Raw genomic sequence first — 20,911 nt, forward strand, 5'->3', positions numbered from 1 at the left:
GCCAGTGACTTATACCCATCTGAATTCCTTTCTCCTTCCTCAATGGAGTTCAGCTGGGTCTTGAGGAAGTCTTCGCTCTCCATCAGCTCTGCATCATCCACATCCCCCTCTTCAAAGAGTTTATGGTTTGTGTGCAGTTCAAGGGTGCCTTCTTCTGGATGTCATGAGATGTCCCCTGCCCATAGCAGGTAGATGGTGGCATCCCCTCTTGGTATGGCGTAGAGCTCTACATAATAGCAGAAGCTCTGGGAGACAGCACTCAATTTTTTGTTGCCCTCCTTTGTCTTTTGGTAGGATTGCCGCAGCTCATTCACCTTTGCCCACCATCGGAAATCATCCCTGTCATATCCCAGCTTCTGCAACCTCTATGCAATATCTGCATAAACATCTTTATTCCGGATTTCCACAGCTGTGCCTGCACTGCTCCTCCCACAAGCCCAGGGCATTCAACACTTTGTTTCTGGACCAGTCAGAAGCACGAGGCTTAGCTGGAGTTTTCCATGGAGCCGTACCTGTGTGCTCGCAAAGGTGGGCTAGCAGGAAAAGAGACATTGCCAAAACACTCTGGGGATTTTAAGTTGGAGGGGGGAGACATGGGTCATTGTGAACCCTTGGCAGCAAAAATTCAACCAGAGCAGTCACTCGCATGGGCACAAGGGCATTGTGAGCTTGTTGCTGGAGGACTGCTTGTACGTCAGCGTCCACACTGCTAGAGGCCTTATGTCACTTGGGGAACTGGTTTAACTTTCACTGGCAAGAATTCAGGGTTTTGTTGGTAGGACTGAAAATTCAGGGTGGATGCATGCCAGTAAAATTTTGCAATGCAAACCAGGCCTAAGAGTAGAAGCAGAATAAATCCCCCAAATCCCATCCTATATACAATAAATAGAGAGTCCCACAATAAATATTAGTACTAATAAGGAAACAAACATCTGAACCATGATGGAAGGATGACACAGGCAGATGTAGAGGAGAAAAGAATTCCAGCATTGTAGACCATTGATTCCAACCCATTCCACATTTTACCTAGGAACAACCAGGAGGGAAGGGATGAACCAGTGCAATGTGGAAAGATTGAAGTTGGAAGATTTGTGATTTAAAAAGACCACAGCCGAGGAAGTTTTAGCAGCCCAGAGAAGAGGCAATGAAGAGGTGGTAAGGGGATAAAAATAAATGTATAAAGGAATCACCCCTTAAAAGAATAGGATGAATAGTATCATGAAACATTTAATATTTATATTAACCAAGAACTGTATGAAAAATGCAAACACCAAGGGGAGGAATACCTGTTGCAACTGCCCCCGTCCTCCTCAGCTTGGGGAGCGGGGGAACACAAAGGAGAACTGGTTGCTGTTAAGGAGTGGCCTGATGTTACTCTGGATTTACACCAGTGTAATTGAGATAGTCTCACCCATTGTCTCTATCTATATTTTTTTAAAAGACAAAAATAATAAAGTTCTTCTTAATATTATCTCCAAAACATTTTCAGAAGAAGAAATTTCTTGTGGAACAGAATATTCAGTAGAACAGAGGGAAATTTTTTTTTCCAAAGATCTGGGGAAAAATTAACTACCTATAACAAAGAATGCAAATTGCCTTTAATAATTGGCCTGCCACATTCTGGACTAGCTTCGGCTTCTGAAAGGTCTTAAATTGTAGCCACAAGCGGAGTGCATCACAGTAGTTTAATCTCAAGATACAAAGACATAGAAAAATGTCACCAGGTCCACATCTGAAACAAGATGTCATGACAGAGTGCTGGACAACAACAACCAATTCAGCACTCTGATCACTGCAACTTCAATTAGTTTCCCTGTGCACACCTGAATATGGGAACTGTACCAAACTGATCAATTGGCAATAGGCTGAAAAGAGTAAAAAGCTAATCACCTCATTAACTCAGAAGGTACAAAGGCACAGGAATGAAGCACAAAAGGGAGAAAGAAAGTGAAAGAGCTGTAGTCTGGTAGAGCTAGGGGCACAGAAGGTCTCCGCCTTACAGCCCCAGGATACTATTAAAGCTGCTGCAAGATCTATAAAAATGGCGGGAATGAACTTTGTAAATAAATAACTGGGTGTTTGATTTGAAGAAGGTCTCCGAATAGTTTGCTTGTCTTGAAAGAGGCAAGAGTGGATCATGTCCCTGCCACAAAGTTACACAACTTAGCAAGCAAAGATGGAAAAATGTGTTCTTCATGGCTGGTACCAGGGCACACAGTAGTAGCTTTGGGTCAAATAAGACCACTAAGTTGTGAAATTAATTCACAATCAATGGCTGCACAGTCATTTTGCCATGCTGATATGATTCTAGTCAATTCTTCCATTGCTTTCCCAAACCTACTAATGTTATCTCAGCCTTATCCAGACTGATCCTCAACCAGCAGGTCCTCATTCAGGACCCAGTCTCCTGGTCATCCATTACTCTGCACCTGAGGAATCAACTGTAAGGAGAAATACAGCTGGGTAACATTCACCTAGTGCAGACATTGTAGCCCACAATCTCTTTACTAACCTTCCTAAGGGTCTAATATACATATTGAAAAAATGGGTGGGCAATACAGCAGAACCCTGCAGTTCCCAGCATGAGAGAGTCTTTGAGATGGATGAATAATCACTCTCTGATATTAAGAAGCAAAGCTACTTCAGAGCAGTTCCATCTATTTCTACTAAGGACCATGGCATTGTCATCAGCACCTCATGATCAACCACATCAAAGACAAGGGACAGATCCAATAAAATCACCATGGACATTGTGGGCCTGGTTCTCATTTCACTGTCAGTGTAAAACAGACCTTAAAATATGGCTAATTTACATTTATACTCACTTTGAGGCCTATTTACTCTGCCACAGTGATGTAATGTGGCCTTAGTATACAGAAGAATCAGATCTATTATGTTCATCTATAAGTGGGAGATCATTGACAGTGCCTGCAGTTTTTGTCCCATACCCAAGTCTAAATCCAGATTTAATAGCAACAAGAAAATCTCAATACTGGTAATATTGCCAGAGTTGCTTCATTACCATCTTCTTAATGATCAACCCCCCAAAATCAGGAGACTCAATACCAATAATGTGTTGGTGAGATCATCAGAAACATGAGTTGATTTCTTGAGTAAAAGCCTCACTGACGCATCTTTGAACACACCTAGCATCCAACCCTCACGCAACAAAGCAGTGATCATTTCCACCAACAAAGGACCCGCTCTCTCACTACTGGAGCCTTACCAGCCTGGAGTGACACAGTTCCCAATGCACAGGAGGAGGCCCAAAGGACCCTGAACACTTCCACACCTTCAGTGAGAAACACTGACCAAAACACAGAGAATGATCTGCATTTGTCTCCTCCAGACGTTATCCTGCATCGATGAATTCAACAAGCTGCACCTACAACCAACAATTTTATCAACACAGTAATCAGCAAATTCTTCACAACAAGAAAAAAGACTCGATTCAGTTTCCAAGTGCGGGTAGATTGGATTAACCAAGCTATCCACTACCCAAAACAATTCAAATGTGCATAACACTGCAGTACTACAATGGAGACAAAACTTACCCTCTCCTGCACAGCTTCCAAATAAGATTTTTTAAAATGATTTATGTCATATAGATCAGACTTAGTCTGGGACTTCGTCCACTGGTATTATAACCTTCTTCCCTCTCCTTTCATCCTCTGCAAGTCATCTGTGAACCACAGTGACCTGGAAGGGCAAAATCAGAGCAAGGGCATTCAGGAAGAACTGTATCAGAAGCTGTGGACATAGATCTTGATAATATCCCGCTAGACCATCAATAGAGTGGGAAACTGGCAACAGAGTATACTCCCTCAGAGACTTTCTGAAACATGTCTGTCTACCTAACTGTTGCAGGCTTTTTAAACTGCTATATATCAATGAAGCAATTACGTTAATGTTAATAACCACTTGGTAAAAAGCAAAAGAACACTCAGTATAAAAGAAAGACGTAAAGGCTTGTTCTTCCCCTTCCCCCACTGCCTGTTTGGCAAAAACATAAAAGATAATGTAACAATTGTTTCAAAACAAATAAGAGAAAAGACAAATTAACTTGTGTTCTTTTCATGTTCACTCCAAAGGCATTGTTGAGCTTTCAAATGGGGAAAATAAATAACTATTGACCATAGAAGAAACCAGGATGTTGAATTATATTAATGCAAACTCTATCTTGTGGAATATCATTCTGTTAATTAAAAAAGTTGCAGGTAGAAAGTTACAAGTTCAACACATAATTAAAAAGTTGAGGCAACAATATTAAAATGTCTGGCATCTAAGCTCTCATTTTCAGAAAAATCAGTAACAGAAGGGAAACAATTAAAATTGGGGGCTATTTTTAAAATGTTTCTATGAGTTTATACATGTTGCTTTAGCACTGCCCTGGAAAACAAGTCATTCATTATGGTTGATAAACACATATTTTTACGAGAAATGTTTGAAACCATATTTTATTCAAATGTACACTGGCAAGGATTTTTCTCTGTGTGTTGTGTATGATTATATGTAGAAATACATATCCATACATTTAATTAAAATATAGATTAGGTTGCTATATGGAGCATAGGAATGCTCTTGTTTCCCATAGCCGATAAATAAGGCTTGCCAAAGGGCAAAAAACCTTTGGCACCAATTCAGATATTTCTTGTGGGGAGGGCATATTCTGGTTCCCCCTCCTTCCCCTTGGCAGGGACCATGGTCCCCACTTGACTTCCCCCCTCCTTCAGGCACCCGAGGTTTCCTTTGGCCAGGGAGTCTCCTCTCTCTATTAACCACACACAATGCATGAGCCAGTGCCACCAGGAGCCAAATTCTCTTTGGATTCCCCTGTGCTCTACTGTACAGTACAGGAACAGAGTGTCCACATGCCAGGTCACAACACCGTTTGATCCAACTGCCCTTCCATCTGTACAGAGGGGCAGATGGTCAGATTTCTGTGGCATTGTGACCACCTATTTGGAGTGTCACTTCAGACTGCTCCGGCAGCAGCCACACTGACTTAGTACAGGACCTCTGCTCAACAGTGATTCCACAGCCAACGCAACTTTGAGCTAATGCAAAAACCTTAGGGGTGGCACTTTCATGATGGCTCCCTCCCATTAACATTACTGCTACAAACAAAGCTGAAGTGGGCCAGCTAGAAACTAAACTGCTGAAAAATATTAGGAAATCCCCCCCATCTACTATGTCTGCTAGTGACATCCCCCAAAATTCTCACATTCAAAAAAGAAGACAAAATTTGATTTCTGGAAATGTTTCTCCTGGTCTTTTTCATTATTATAAAGAACAAACCCCTTCTACCTCCCCCCACCCAAAAAACCTCTAAACAAATAAACAAAACACCCTCTTCTAATCATTTCCATCCAACAATTAAACTTTTCCTATCCAAACTACAGCAGACCATTACAAAGGCTTGATTAGAAATGCTGGATAGACAGGAATGTTTCAATGGATCTGCAACCCCTCCTCTAAAGCCTTGTCGACTAGCCAAAACTGAGGGGAATAGCTACTGCCAAATAAGATATACACACATCCCGTAAACACTTACTCTCCATAGGAGAGATGAGTGTATATACATTGCACTGTCACCAATCCTAGCGACTTCTCGCTATCTCTAGGCTAGCAGCTCAATACCACATTAGTGTTTCCCCTTACTAATAAAGGGAAGACCAGAGCTCTGGCTAACCTATGTGGGCAGGCAGGCAGACAGAGAGCACAAGGTATAAGAAGCCCCAGAAGCTGGCGCAGACCATGATGCATCCTGATACAACAATATTCTGGTGCTTTGGGATCTGGATTATTTGGTGGACTAGCAGAAGCTGTTTATGTACTAAATTTTAGATGGTAAAAATGGAGGGTAAAGTGGCCAACAAATATCCAGAGCCTCTAGGACATAGATGGCAAAGTAGAGTGTTGACCCCAGAATATGCTGGGTGCACGTTGTTTGGTGGAATTACTGGGTTTGTGGCCACGATTTGGCAGGATCCAGATGTCACATCCAAGTTTCTGCAGCACTGTTGCACTGGGGTGCAGCAGGGCCCAGATTTAAACATAGGCCAAACGTGTTCTGTTCTCCATTTAGGCAGTGGGATTGGTTGGTTCCAACGGGCTGCATTAGCTCCAGCTGCCAGACCTGAGATTTTGCGGTGCTGTCATGCTGGGAGGTGTCATGGTCCAGTTTTTATTGGTGAAATCAGAGCGTCTACACCTGCCCTCTATTTAGACATTAGCATTTTGGGGGGGGGGGGCTGGCTACAAACACTGGCAGGGATCCGGTGCGTTCGGGCTCTCAGCCTGGTCCCTTTGTGATTTAAAAGCAACACATACACACCAGAGCCGCGGCTGCTAAGGGGAAAGGGAGCTCTGGAAATAAAATTAGTGCGAGTGGCTACGAGGGAGGGAGAAAAGTAGCTGCGCCTCTGGGCTGGAGGAGGGAAGGGGCGCCGGCTCTCCGGACGCCGCAGGAGGAAGTGGCTAATCTCCCCACGGGCTGCAGTCAGTCCCCCCGGCTAGGATTTCGCAGGCAGGGGGAGGATGCTCCGCGGGCTGCAGGGGTGGGGTCTCTGGGGCTGCAGCTCCCTCTGCTGATTCGGCTGCAAAGCGGGGCGGCTGCCGGGCCAGGTGCTCTGTGCGGTTCCTCCAGCGGGCGCTTGCTGCTTCGGGACCGCGTCCCTCCGCCTCCTCCTGCCGCCGGCGCCCCGGGCTCCGCTCGCTCAGCATCCCCCATGGCCAGCCTGGCTGCGGAGATCATCGCCTTCCTGCTGGCCATCTCGGGCTGGGTGCTGGTCTCCTCCACGCTGCCCACTGACTACTGGAAGGTCTCCTCCATCGACGGCACCGTCATCACCACCGCCACCTTCTGGGCCAACCTCTGGAAGACCTGCGTGACCGACTCCACCGGCGTGTCCAACTGCAAGGACTTCCCCTCCATGCTGGCACTGGACGGTCTGCACCAGCCCCTGCTGGGGCTTCTTATACCTCTTTGCTTCTCTGTGTCTGTCTGTCTGTCCGCCCGCCCGCCTGCCAGCCACTGGGCTGGGGTAGGCGCCCAGAGCCCCCCTGGCTAGTAAGCAGCCCCCCTGAGCTGCCGCCCTCCAGCGAGAAAGGGCTAGGCTCATTGATGGAGCACTATATACACACACATCCCCAGAGCAACGGGCCTGCTGCAACACAGCTGGCGAGGCCTCCTAGAGGGGTTGCAGATGAGAAGAGCTGGCATTGGGGTGCCATCCTCTAGCCAGCCTTTCTAGTGATCTGCTACAGCTCGGGAGGCAAGAGGTTAATTATTTGTTGGGAGAGATTATGAGGGTTTGTTTGCTGGAGTCGGGAGAGTGCTCTTTATAACAATGAAAAAGACCAGAAGAAACCTTTTCAGAAATCATATTTTGGCCTCTTCAGCTTCTGAATGGGAGAGTTTGGAGGGATGACAGTAGCAGCCATGGTTAATGGAGGGATTTCTCCGAATATTCTCAGCAGTTTAATTTCTGTTTGGTGCACTTCAACTCTGGTTTTAGCCCTTCAACAAGTCTTACTTACCTGCCATAGGAAGCATTCTTTTGCTTGGTATATCAGCATAATCTGTATTTCAAATCAATGCATCAACATAATACCTATACAGAGAGAAACAATCCTTGCCAATTTACGGTTGAATAAAATATGGTTTCAAACACTGCATGTAAAAATACCTGTTTATCAACCATAAAGAATGCGCTTGTTTCCCAGGGCAGTAGGGAAGCAAGTTTTATACACACATTGGAACATTTTTTAAATATCCCCCAGTATGAATTGTTTCCCTTCTATTATTATTTTGCTGAAAATCAGACCTTAAATGCAAATTTTAAATATTACTTGATGAACTTATAACTTTCCTCAGGCAACTTTTTAAATTAACATAAAGATATTTCACTAGATACAGTTTACATTAATATAATTCTACATCCTGCTTTCTCCTATTATCAAGAATTATTTATTTTCCACTTGGAAGCTCAACAGTGCATCTGGAGTTGATAAGAAAAGAATGGAAGCTATTATTTCTATTCTTTTATTTGTTTTTAAGCTATTGCTATATTTTCCTTTATGTTTTTGCAGTGATTGGAGGGGAAGAATGTAATTCTTCTGTAATTAATGTTCTTTTTCTTTTTACTAAGTGGTTATTAACTCAGATGTAATTACTTCATTGATATATAGTAATTTAAAAGCTTGCAACAGGTAGGTAGGCACAAATATGCATTGCTTAGTTTTGAAGGGATCGTCAATACAGAATCAGAACTTTCAATTTTAATACAGTGTTTAAAGCTAAATATTATTTTATTGCTGCAAATATCTACTTTTGTGTAATTTAAGAGGAATCATATACACTCTTTAGGCAGGAAGGATTTTTCTTAAAAAACCTTTACACCATTTTGAGTAAACTGTATAGACAATATGTTGGTTGCTATGTTACTTGTTTCAGTGCTTAATCTACTGCTTGTTATATTTAACCATTGCTCAACTTTTTATTTGAAAGGTTGAAAATGATGAAGGAAATTTAGGCAATCTGAAGTTCTGACGACATGATTATTATCACAGTGCAATGGTCCTACAATGTATCCCACCAACACTACAGATAACCTCTGAAATAACCTGCTGATATTCAAAATATATACCTAAGCAGACAGAAGGTGTTAAAACAGGCATAATCATTTCTGTAAAACAAATTAGGATCTACAGCATTTGGTATATTAGCATGCCCCCTTTTGCCATGTGGCTGTGAGAGAGGGCAATAATATTTCTGATGTGGAAACTGCCTGTTAAAAATGGTTGGGAGCTGAATGGCTATAGTGGATTAATAATGAGATATAAAACCTTTAACTTATCTCTCCTATAAAAGGTCCCTCTAGAGCTGATCAGAGATACAGTGCCAGGTTAATGTAGGTCACCTTGAACTACTCTTGCTTATGCTGTTCCTCATTTATGGACAAATAGAGGAGTTCACACCCGAATCCTGCCACTTGTTCCATGCGAGCAGACCACGGCACCTGCGTAGAGTCAGTGGGCCAGATCCTCAGATACTGTAATTTGTCTTGTCTCCATTGATTTAAATGATGCCATGATAAATTACATCAGGTGTGGCTATGGCTCACTGACTCCAATAGGGCTTGGCATTGGTGCTGCGATCCTCCTTGTTGGAGTCAGTTGGAGGATCATATTCAAAGGCTGCAGCCATTAGAATGGTCATCTTTCAAAATTACTAGGGCTGTCAAGTGATTAAAAAAATTAATCGTGATTAATTGCACAATTAAAAAATTAATCGCACTGTTAAACAATAATAGAATACCATTCATTTAAATATTTGTGCATGTTTTCTACATTTTCAAATATATTGATTTAAATTACAATACAGAATACAAGGTGTACAGTGCTCACTTTAGATTTATGTTTTATTACAACTATTTGCATCGTAAAAAACAAAAGAAATTTTTTTTCAATTCACCTAATGCAAGTACTGTAGTGGAATCTCTTTATCATGAAAGTTGAACTTACAAATATAGAATTACGTAAAAAAACTGCATTCAAAAATAAAACAATGTAAAACTTTAGAGCCTACAAGTCCACTCAGTCCTACTTCTTGTTCAGCCAATCGCTCAGACAAATAAGTTTGTTTACATTTGCAGGAGATAATGCTGCCCGCTTCTTGTTTACAATGTCACCTGAAAGTGAGAACAGGCATTCTCATGGCACTGTTGTAGCCAATGTTGCAAGATATTTACATGCCAGATGCACTAAAGATTCATATGTTCCTTCATGCTTCAACCACCATTCCAGAGGACATGCGTCCATGCTGATGATGGATTCTGCTCGATAACGATCCAAAGAAGTATGGACCGACACATGTTTATTTTCATCATCTGAGTCAGATGCCAGCAGAAGGTTGATTTTCTTTTTTGATGGTTTGGGTTCTGTAGTTTCCGCATCGGAGTGTTGCTTTTTTAAGACTTCTGAAAACATGCTCCACACCTCATCCCTCTCAGATTTTGGAAGGCATTTCAGATTCTTAAACCTTGGGTTGAGTGCTGTAGCTATCTTTAAAAATCTCACATTGGTATCTGCTTTGCATTTTGTCAAATCTGCAGTGAAAGTGTTCTTAAAATGAACAACATGTGCTGGGTCATCATCTGAGACGGCTATAACATGAAATATATGGCAGAATGCATGTAAAACAGAACAGGAGACGTACAATTCTCCCCGCAAGGAGTTCAATCACAAATTTAATTAACGCATTATTTTTCTAACGAGCGTCATCAGCATGGAAGCATGTCCTCTGGAATGGTGGCCGAGGTACGAAGGGGCATGCAAATGGTTAGCACATCTGGTGCGTAAATACCTTGCAATGCCGGTTACAAAAGTGCCATGGGAACGTCTGTTCTCACTTTCAGGTGACATTGTAAATAAAAAATGGGCAGTATTATCTCCTGTAAATGTAAACAAACTTGTTTCTCTTAGCGATTGGCTGACAAGTAATAGGACTGAGCAGATTGGTAGGCTCTAAAGGTTTCCATTGTTTTGTTTTTGAGTGCAGTTGTGTAACAAAAAAAAATCTACATTTGTAAATTGCACTTTCATGATAAAGAGATCGCACTTCAGTACTTGTATGCGGTGCATTGAAAAATACTATTTCTTTTATCATTTTTACAGTGCAAATATTTGTAATAAAACATAATAATAAAGTGAGCACTGTACACTTTGTTTTCTATGTTGTAATTGAAATCAATATATTTGAAAAAGTAGAAAACATCCAAAACATATTTAATAAATTCCAATTGGTATTCTATTGTTTAATAGTGCGATTAAAAGTCCGATTAATCATGATTCATTTTTAAAACCGCGATTAACTTTTTTCAGTTAATTGCGGGAGTTAACTGCAATTAATCGACAGCCCTAAAGATTACTAAATCTTCTTTTTAACTGGGTATTTAGTTCCAGACTTACTTTTTATTAAGGTATGTAAAATCAACAATAAAGCTGTGGGATCAGGAATATTTGGTCAATCAGAATTCCAAAGAGAAGAAAAGATAGGACAGAAAGAAAAATGTAAAATACAAGATCAAGAAGACATGGACTATCAGGTAATTTGCTTCACTCTCCCTAGCAAGTGCAGTTCAAGTTAACTGATCTGCAGCTGAACGTTTAGTTTTTATTATGTAGCTACAGCTCACTTGGGCACAAACTAGTTTGAAATGAAAAACTTACAGGGCCTGATCTGGTCACCATGACAAAATTAATAACTTAGAGAGGAGCAGGAATGCGGTCAATAGCTCTAATAATAAACAACGTAGGGCCAAATCCTGGTTCCAGGACACAACGTGAGTGAATGACAGGGAGTGTTAGGAATGGCATCGTCCGTCAAAGCCAGGGCAGGATGTGGAGTGGCTGAGGAACAGCTACATCAGTCTGAGGTTTGGCAGGTGGATCTGAGTAGCAACGGATGCAGCAGCCAAACCTATGCCCACATTCCCCTTCTGTGGGGGGCTGGAGACTCTCCCAAGGATCTGTGTGCCAGGGTGGCAGGGGTATGCGTTCCCCCTCCCAACAAAGCAGAAGTGCACAGGCTGTACTGCACTTTGGATATCCCATGGGCCAGGAAGGTTTCTGCTTCAACATAAAGTCAAATTCTGCCTAGCTCTTAGGGTATGTCTACACTGCACTGTAAGCAGAGGGTTAGTAGAACTCGAGTTCGCAGACCTTGGGTTTGTTAACCTAGGCCTTGAGTGTCTACACTTATTTGTAACCCCAGGTTAGAAATTGTTGAACCCTGGGTCCCACCCTTGGGCTCCAGAGTCTACACTGCATTATGCATGCCCGAGTCCAACCACACATATTCCAGACTTCCTAGTTCCCAAAATGTGGTCACTGAGGCCTGGTCTACACTAGGACTTTAATTCGGATTTAGCTGCCTTAATCCGAATTAACCCTTCACCCGTCCACACTACAGAGCCAGTTAATTCGAATTAAAGGGCCCTTTAAATCGATTTCTGTACTCCACCTCGACGAACGGAGTAGAGCCTAAATCGATTTTGTTAATTCGAATTAGGGTTAGTGTGGACGCACACCACCGAATTACTGTGTTTAAGTTAATGGGGTAGTGTGGCCGCACACCACCGAATTAATGTGGTTTAAAACCGAATGAAGGTGCTTAGTGTGGCCGCGCACAATCGAATTTATACAACCTGTTTCCCAAATTCGAATTATCTAAATTCGGATTAATCCTGTAGTGTAGACATACCCTGAGACCTTATGTTCATGGTGCAGTGTGCAAACCAACCTGTAGACTTTCAAACCCTAAGTTAACAAACTTCTAATTCAAGTTCTACTAACCCTGGGCTTACATTGCAGCGTAGACAAACCCACAGAGTCAACAGCTTAGGCTAAAGATTTCCTAAACGTTATTTAATTTTAAGACTGTTTTGATAACTCAAATAATAGAAAGAACAGGAGTGTCCGTGGGAATGTGGAATACTTTTGGTGGACTCCCAGAGCATGAGGCTGTGTCTATACTGCAAAGCCCTGGGTCCTGACTTGACTCAGGCTTGGGCCCTCCACCCCCATGGGGTCCTGGGACCCAGGGTTTGAGCTGTGAGTTAGTGCAATTTGTGTGTAGATGGGAGGGGAGTTAGGCTTGAGCCTGAGTTCAAACCCTGGACTTCCATGGCGGTGTAGGCATACCCTTAGAGAGCTTTCCCCCTCTTCCCCTGCATGGCCTTCCTAGGACTAAGCTGAATTCCAGTTCCTATGATCAAGGCAATGTAGGAACTACATCCTCCCTATCCCCCTGGGTAGGGAAGCATGAGGGAGTGAGGAAGAAAGGAGGTGGATCAATTGCTCCATCCCCATTGCCAGGCTCTAGCAAGCAGGGCTACCCAGTCCCATGCAGAGAGAATGTGCTGCACTCTCCATGAAGGTGAGTAGCAGTGTCCATGCTCCCCCTGCACTAACAGTGTGTGTGTGTATGTGTGTAAAAAGGGATTAGGCGTGGGGGAGTCTGGGAAAAACACCTTTGCTTTCCTTTGGGACAATGCAGCTCCATAATGCCTCTTGCTAGGCCCTATGTATAATGGGCACAATATAGCCCATCGTGTTTAAGGGCCCAGTCTGACACTTCTTACACAGGCAAAATCATCATGTGGGGTGGGGTGGAGGATTGCCTGAGTAAGGAAGGCATAAACAGGCCTTTAATTTACCACCCTTTTAATTTTGTGTGCTGCTGATCACAGACATAAACAATAATAAAACAACCAAACAACATCAGCATATCATGTACAGCATTCCACACCAGTGGATCAAATGACTCATTAAAATAACATAGCTGAACAAATATGTACTTATGAAATAAAAGGGGTATTATAGCTTAGAAACCCTGTATTGAACCACAAATGCTATGGGTGTGTATTTGAAAAGGGAATCTGTGCAATATCTATAAAGCAATCTCACCATTTCCCATGATGTAGTCTTAATGACAGCATAGTATTTATTTTATTTATTGAAAGCACCCATCCCCAGAGCATTATACATTTTTCCGTGCATTATACTTAATAGATGTGTGAGCTCCACATAACTTTTTGTCACACATGACGACAATGAGACACTAAAGATCATTACCTAACCAGATTCTTTGGAATGTGAGACAAAACATATTTGTTAAAAAAAAACCCTGAAATAGTTTTCTATCGGAATGTTGCTGAACATGCACAATGTGGTGAAAACACGTTAGATACTCCTAATAACTATTTTGTTCATACTCTATTTAAAATGTGTCACTTTCAATCTGTTTTGGCTGTTGTTTATTTGGATGCCCAACAGATGCATATAATGATACACCAGTGCCAAATAATTAGTGGTGGCAATATGTGTGTGGAAATGGGGGATTTCTGGTCTTCACTAGAAGATACTGACAAAGTACACCGTGGCAATCCCCCCCTTTGACTTGTTTGGCCTTTCTAAATTGTATTGAGCAATGTCATGTTCTTATTAGCTGGTTTGTGTCTAAGAAAAAATCAACAAAGCAAAAAATGTGTCACTGTTGTAACCAAACATATTCACATGCAATAAATTTAACTCTGGTCCAAGCAAGCAGAAGTTGGACTTGATAAAAAGATCATTACCCTGGTTCTCATTTCCAAGTCAATCTCTAACAAATCTTCTGCAGCTATCTACACGTTTTGCAGTTTTCTGTATTGCCCGGCACCATAGTAACTAGAAACTCCCAGGTAAATTAGAGCTGTATAATGAGGTCCCTAGTGGAACTGATGGAATCTTCTCCCTGGCTCCCTTGTTTCATTTACATTGTCAACATTTTAATTTCTAAATTCTGCATTAAAAAACACCCTAATTGGATGATTTCTTTGGTGAGCTGCATTGAGCTGAGTCTAGTTGGCCTACAAAACTGAGAACTTTTGGGCAACAGATTCCAGTGATATTCCAAGTCATGGCATTTCTACTAATTGAAACTGTTTCCTGTTTGAGTGAGTTAATTATTTCTTGCAGTCTCACTACCCTCTATTATTTCCAAAGTGTGCTTTGACCTTTACAAAGGAATGAATCTCAGCCATGTTGTTTTTTTGCATAGGCTAGTTATTTTTGGTAAATGTTTAATATTTCTCCTAGGAGATTTAGCCATAAATTAAGCTTTAGAGTACCTCTGGGTAAATAAATTCATGCTTCAGCACCTTAATGTGTTAATTAGCAACTAACAGTGGCAGTAAATTGGACCTGTCAAAAATAATGGCTTCCTTGGCCAGTTTTCATCTACTGCTTTACCTAAATGGTGTTACCACAAACACATTTCCAAAACAAGGAAAATAAGGTGATGAGAGGTTATGAATATTTATATTGCTACAGTTAAAAAAGTTATTAGCTTATTAGCTACATATGTACATACTTGTTTATTTTTTTAAAGGACCAAATTTTGAAGTTCCTGTTAAAACTTCACTCCTACTGACATCATTGTCAGCTTTGCCTGAGGAAAGAGTGAATAAGAGTGCAGGATTTGGCATAAAAACAGGAGGTTCATTATCAGTGGAATAGGAATTGAAACAATTTTAGACTGTCATTCTCCTTTTCTCCTGGCAGTCTACTACTAATAAAATTTCACTCTATCCGAGTCAAGTATATGTGACTTTTACTACATAAACCCTCCCACAAGTGGGCAAGCCTTTTACAATATGTGCCGGTGCAGTCTAGAAAATAATTCAAATTACTCACTGTTAGCATACCCAAATATTTTGGTTTGTTCTCATAACTTTTAGACACTAACTTCTTTCTGGGTTTTGGGAACAACCCTAAACATTTGGAGGTGCTCCTATGATCTATTCAATAGTGGTTTAGCACAGATCATATTGAAAGAATTTCTCCTCTAAGGCTCAATAGAATAGTGTGTGGGAATTTGATTGCATGCTTAGCTTTACCTACATTTTGCTGATGAACCCTATCAATACTAAACACCTTCCATAGTTACTTTGAGCCACTGCATGTGGAGCAGATGGGAGAGATGAGAGGCAATGGCATTCTGACTCCTGAGTGAGCTGTGTTGCCAGGAGGGTGGGGCTGGGGAGCATAACAAAGGGGTAGAGCCCGGCGCAGATACAAAATTTGTATCTGCATCTGATCTGCAAAAATGGTCCATGGATAGCCACAGATTTGCAGGGCTCTACAGAGGGGCTCTCTCAGAACATCCTACAGGATCTGCAGAACTGGGACCTCAGGCTCTACAAGGTTTCAGGGAACATCTCTTGTCCTCTCTGGATGGCCATTAACTCTATCCCCAGAGGAGAATCTCTCTTAGGTCTTCTGTCCACTTTTTAGTGTCTGCTGGTTTTCTGCAGCTGGGCGAAAGGGGGGGAATATAGACCTTACTTTAAAAAAAAACCTCTGCTCCATCTTAAAATGCAACATGTTCTGCACATAGGAATTCCAGAAGCAAACTAGAAAACTATATGTGAGTATCCAGAATACTTTTCCAGCTCACAGCTATTTTACAGTAATGTTAGTGTAACTACTTTGGTAGCAAGCTAAAATGTCTTGGGTATGGTTTTTTATGCACTTTTTTTTCTACATTTACTTTGCCACATTTATACATGTGTATACATGACATATATTGGATGTTTGTAAATAGTTCAAATTTATTCAGATTAATACTGTTTTCCTTCAGCAGACCTTTGTCACAGGAGTGCTATATAAATAAGAGATAACTATATTATAGGCAGGGCTGGTAACACCATTTATTTGCCTGGCAATTCCCATTATAAAATTCTGTTTTCAGTTATAATTTTGCCAAACTTTAACTGTTTGAGTTAAAATCCATGCCAGGTGTCTACCTCAAGCTACCTTTTGGGGGGGGGGTGAAAGGGGCTAAAAGGGGGATAATTTCAGCCAGAACATTTCAAATATTTCTTTGAATGAGGCTAAGGAAAAATACATTGTTTTGCAGCATTAAAAAAATTCTGGGAATTTTTTCTTTAAGAAGTTTTAGCACTGCCATGCTTTGGAGCACAGACTTGAAAGGTGGCAGGGGAGTGGCCTTTGTTTCAGGGATGTGCATCTTGTTATCCCTGTAAAAACGAGCCCACACTGTGATTGAAAAAAATCACAGTTCACACATGCTCAGTCGAGACTTCTTAGAGTTTTGTAATTAAAATTGCTGAAGACTCTTCCCTCACTGATCATGCTCCAGCATCTCACAGCTCCTAAGCTAGTGCTGACATGACTGCATGCATCAGTCCTACAGAGCAGGTTCCCTCCATCCTAAGGCTACAGGGGCAAAGCCAGACTTTCCCTGCTTTTGGCTGCTCGGGGCTGGACTTGGGCCAGACGCTAGAAATGAGAACAGGGAAATTATCTCTCCTGTGCTCTCAGTGACCACCCTGTTGGTGCTCAGGCACACTGGAGGAGGAAGCCACCTGACTTGAATGCAGAAGGCATGGGTGCCGACTCCGTGGGTGCTCCAATAGTGGGCGCTCAGCACCCATCGTCAGCCCCACGGATCAGTTCCTCCTCCTCCCCCCAGCTCTCCCACCCGCCAGTGGGCCCTGCCGATCAACTCTTCCCCCTCCCTCCCAGTGCCTCCCACCCTCTGTGATCATCTGTTCAGCAGCATGCAGGAGATACTGGGGGGGGGGAGGGAGGGCAGGAGCAGGAAGGGGAGGGGGCAGGAAGAGGTGGGGCAAGGGCAGAGTGGGGCCAGGAAGAGGTGGGGTGGGTACTTGGAGGAAAGAGTGGAGTGGGGGCAGGGACTGGGGTGGAGCAGGGGTCGAGCACTCACCAGGAACTCAGGAGTCGGTGCCTCTGGCAGAGGGACAATAACTGGAGCTGGGGCCGGGGGTCATGCAGGAGGGCTGGTGGAGTAGATTGTGATGTTGAGCCTAGGGGCGGGGGGGGGGGGGGGGTGAGGGGGAGGCTGGGATTGGAGGCTGGCAGGGAAGGGAAAGAGGGAAACAGACTGGTGCTGTCTGGTCAAAGAGACAAGGAAATAGGGAGGCATTGTTACAGGAGAGACTGAGTTCAGAAGAGGAGCCAGGGAGGGAGACTGGGACTAGCAGGGCAGGGTGTTTAAGACTGGGAATGGGGGTGGGGAGGAGAGAAGGAGTGATAGATATGAGGAGGCGGCCAGTTGCAGGGGGGACAACTGGGCCTGACTGAGCAAAGGAACACAGGCGGCAAGAACTCTGAGACTGGATGAGAAGCCCAGAATGTGAGACTGGGACTGAGAGCCAGTAGAGACAAGGAATATGGGCTGGTGTGACAGATTTTTGTTACCAATCTGCCTGGGGCGTCAGGTGATCAGGCTGAGGCTGCAGGATTGTTAGGGGAGGAGATGAAGGAGCACACCAAGCGACTAATTTTAAAGCTTTATTAATTAAATAACAGTGGTGAGTGCTGGGTTCTTCCCACGTCACTTTCAAAGGAAGGAAGAAAGCGTTAGTGCCCAAGCCCTCACCTGCTTTCATACTCACACACGCACAACCCAATGCTGGCCAAGCCCGGCTGTAACGTAAGAAGAAGAGGGGAAAGGGTGGACGAGAGTTCTGTTCTGTGCACAGGCCATTCCAGGTCTGCTGTTGATTTTCAACTTGCTTTAGCTTTTGGGAGGGCTTTAGGCCCTGGGTTTTTTGGGGGGCGTTTTGTCCCGGGACCCCAGTCCCCCGTGCTTTTTGTACCAGTCCCAATCGGCTTTTCATGGCTTCCTCAACTTTCCCAAAACACACCGGCTTCAGGGACATGAGACTTGCTGACTTTTTCAGTTTTACTAGCTTTGCAGCTCCTGTGGTTTGGTTCAGCTTAATTTTTTATTTTTTTTATGGCTGGTTGGGGTTGAGATACGAGCTTTTGGCTTTTTGGCATCAGAGACTCTGTTTGTGTGCATTGGCCTTGGGAGGCTGGAGTCAGCTTCTTATCTTTGGACCTAGCTGGAGCATTGAGTTAACCCGTTCCCTTCTCCCTTCCTCCCCCTTCAGCCTCTTGCAACCTGCAAAGGAATTTTTCACTCCACACTCACACCTTTAACCCTTCCTGAAATCCTTTCCAGTGCATCTCAAAGCATTAGCAATATACAATGCTGGTGCTTACCCAGGGGACCCCATGGGGGAGCAATTTTATTGTGACACTGGGATGGGGTAACTGGAGACTAGGTGGGGAGAGAAACAGAGAGATTGGGGGTGGAGGGAACTGGGACTGGCTGGGCAAGGAAACTGGGAACAAGGAATAGAGGTGGAGTGTGGGAGGGATCGGGAATGGCTGGGCAAGGAGGCTGGGAGTAGGAGCAAAGGGGGAGACTGAGACTGGAGGAAGCAGACTGAGGTGGGGAATCCAGAGGAGTGAGACTAGGACCTGCTGGGCAAGGAGACTGGGACTGAGCTCAAAAGCCTCAGGAGTGAAGATTGGGACTGGCTAGGTGAGGAGAATGGGATTGCAATGAGGAGTTGCTAGTACGGTAGAGACAGAACTGGGACACAGACAGGTTGGAGAGAAGGAGCAGAAGGTGCTAATCAATACTTGGGAGGAATGGGCAGAAGAGTCTGTGTCCACTAAAGCACACTCTCCTCCAAAGTCTGAAATGGAACCCAAGATTCTTGAATCTCACCCTTCCTCTGATGTCAAGAAATAGATGTAAACCTACTGGCAAGGTATACCAGCCCTTTCTACTGCTGGGCCAATTAGAGAAGGACAACTCCCTACTGCTACTGTTCACGCCATTAACTCAAGAGGCAGAGATCTGTGCAGTGGATCTAAACCCTGCTAATGATCCATGTACATGTCAATATGATGCCACATGATGGAATTTGTTTTTTCAGTTTACTTTTTTTTAAAATTGCCTTAAAACTACATTATTAAGATTGCAAAGTCAAGCACTCAAAAGATAGGAAATATCAGAAGTAAAGTTGTCTATGCAACCTCAACTTGGCCCCTTTGTGCATATGCATTACGATGTATGATTACATGATCTTTAATGACATGATCACACACTATTTTTTCTACCCTATTCTGGGGCTGAATCATAATAGTATATTGAAAGAGGCTGTTGTCTTGAGGACCCCACCTCATTTGTTTCAGAAGTTGGAAAGTCGGTAGTGAGTTAGTCAGTGGACTTCAGAAAGAAAAAGGATGACGTCATAGTCAAGTAGGGTTGCCAATTTTGGTTGAATGTATTCCTAGATGACATAATCTTTAATTAAAGATTAATCTTTAATTCCTGGAGACTCCAGGACAATCCTGGAGGATTGTCAACCCTATCAAGGCAGTTGTGTTCTACTCTAGAGAATTGGAGTCTATCTCTGACTCTGTCATATAGTTCCTATGTAATGCTAAGTAAGTCATTTAACCCAAACTTTTCACAGGTTGTCACTAATTGTGTGTTCCTCATTTTCTTGGTGCCCAACATGAGTCTCTAGGGTCTGATTAGCAGAAGGGCTAAGGACTCACAGATGCAACTGAAGTCAATGGGAGCTATGCTTTGAACATACTGAGTGCTATATAAATGCTATGTACTCTGAAAAATCAGGGCCTACGTGTCTCAAATTCGGCACCAAAAATTAGTGGATATTTTTATTATTAATCTCACTGTGCCTCAGTTCCCCAGCAGTAAAATGGATTAATAATATCCCCTCATCTCACAGCGGTGTTGTGCAAGTAAATCCATTGTTTGTGAAGTGCTCAGATACTATAATGATGATCACCATAGAAAACCCTATGAAGGAAATTAATAATTCTTTTTTCAGAGAAGGATTTGAAAAGTGTGCAGTAAATAAGGCCAGGAGCTACACACTGAACAATGAGGAGAAAATAAAGTATTTAATAGTTGTTCATTAAATGAGCATTGTCTCTCCTGTGCACCAAATGAGGCAGGGTCTTATGAAAAAAATATGTGATCACATAATTAAAGACTGTGTCATAATGCATACACACAAGAAAGCCCAATTAAGGTTTCCCCAGCAACTTAATTTCTGCCATTTCCTAACTTTTGAGTTTGTGACTTTGCAATCTTACTAATGTTCTTTTAATATAGCGTTTTCATGTGTAATATACATAAATAGTTAATAGATAAAATGCCATTAGCTGGTACTCAAGAATACATAGGATAGTTCCTGAGTTCTGTAGGATCAATAAAACTTGGTGTACACTGCAAATGGCTTCTTGTGTGTTACTTTTTACATGGAGCTCTAACCAATATTTTAAAATATTTTGATGAATGCACACTCCATTAATTATGTACTTTTACACAGGTTTCCTGTTTATTTGGTATCTATCATTAAGAAATCTATTAAGGCTGTGAGGGAATGGGTAAAGTATAGCATGTTCGAATAGTAATACAATCAGAAATGTTTTTCACACACACACACACACACACACACACACACACACACACACACACACACAC

At 42.7% G+C, this 20,911-nt stretch overlaps 1 protein-coding gene across 1 annotated transcript in view; it reads left to right on the forward strand.

Moving 5' to 3' along the window:
* The window catches only part of CLDN10 (claudin 10), a 98,648-nt gene that overhangs the window by 60,673 nt on the left and 17,064 nt on the right, over positions 1-20,911 (forward strand). The gene's annotated exons all lie outside the window — the stretch shown is intronic.

Source organism: Terrapene carolina, unplaced genomic scaffold, assembly GCF_002925995.2.
Source record: "Terrapene carolina triunguis isolate 2854851 unplaced genomic scaffold, T_m_triunguis-2.0 Scaffold21, whole genome shotgun sequence".
Taxonomy (NCBI): domain Eukaryota; kingdom Metazoa; phylum Chordata; order Testudines; family Emydidae; genus Terrapene; species Terrapene triunguis.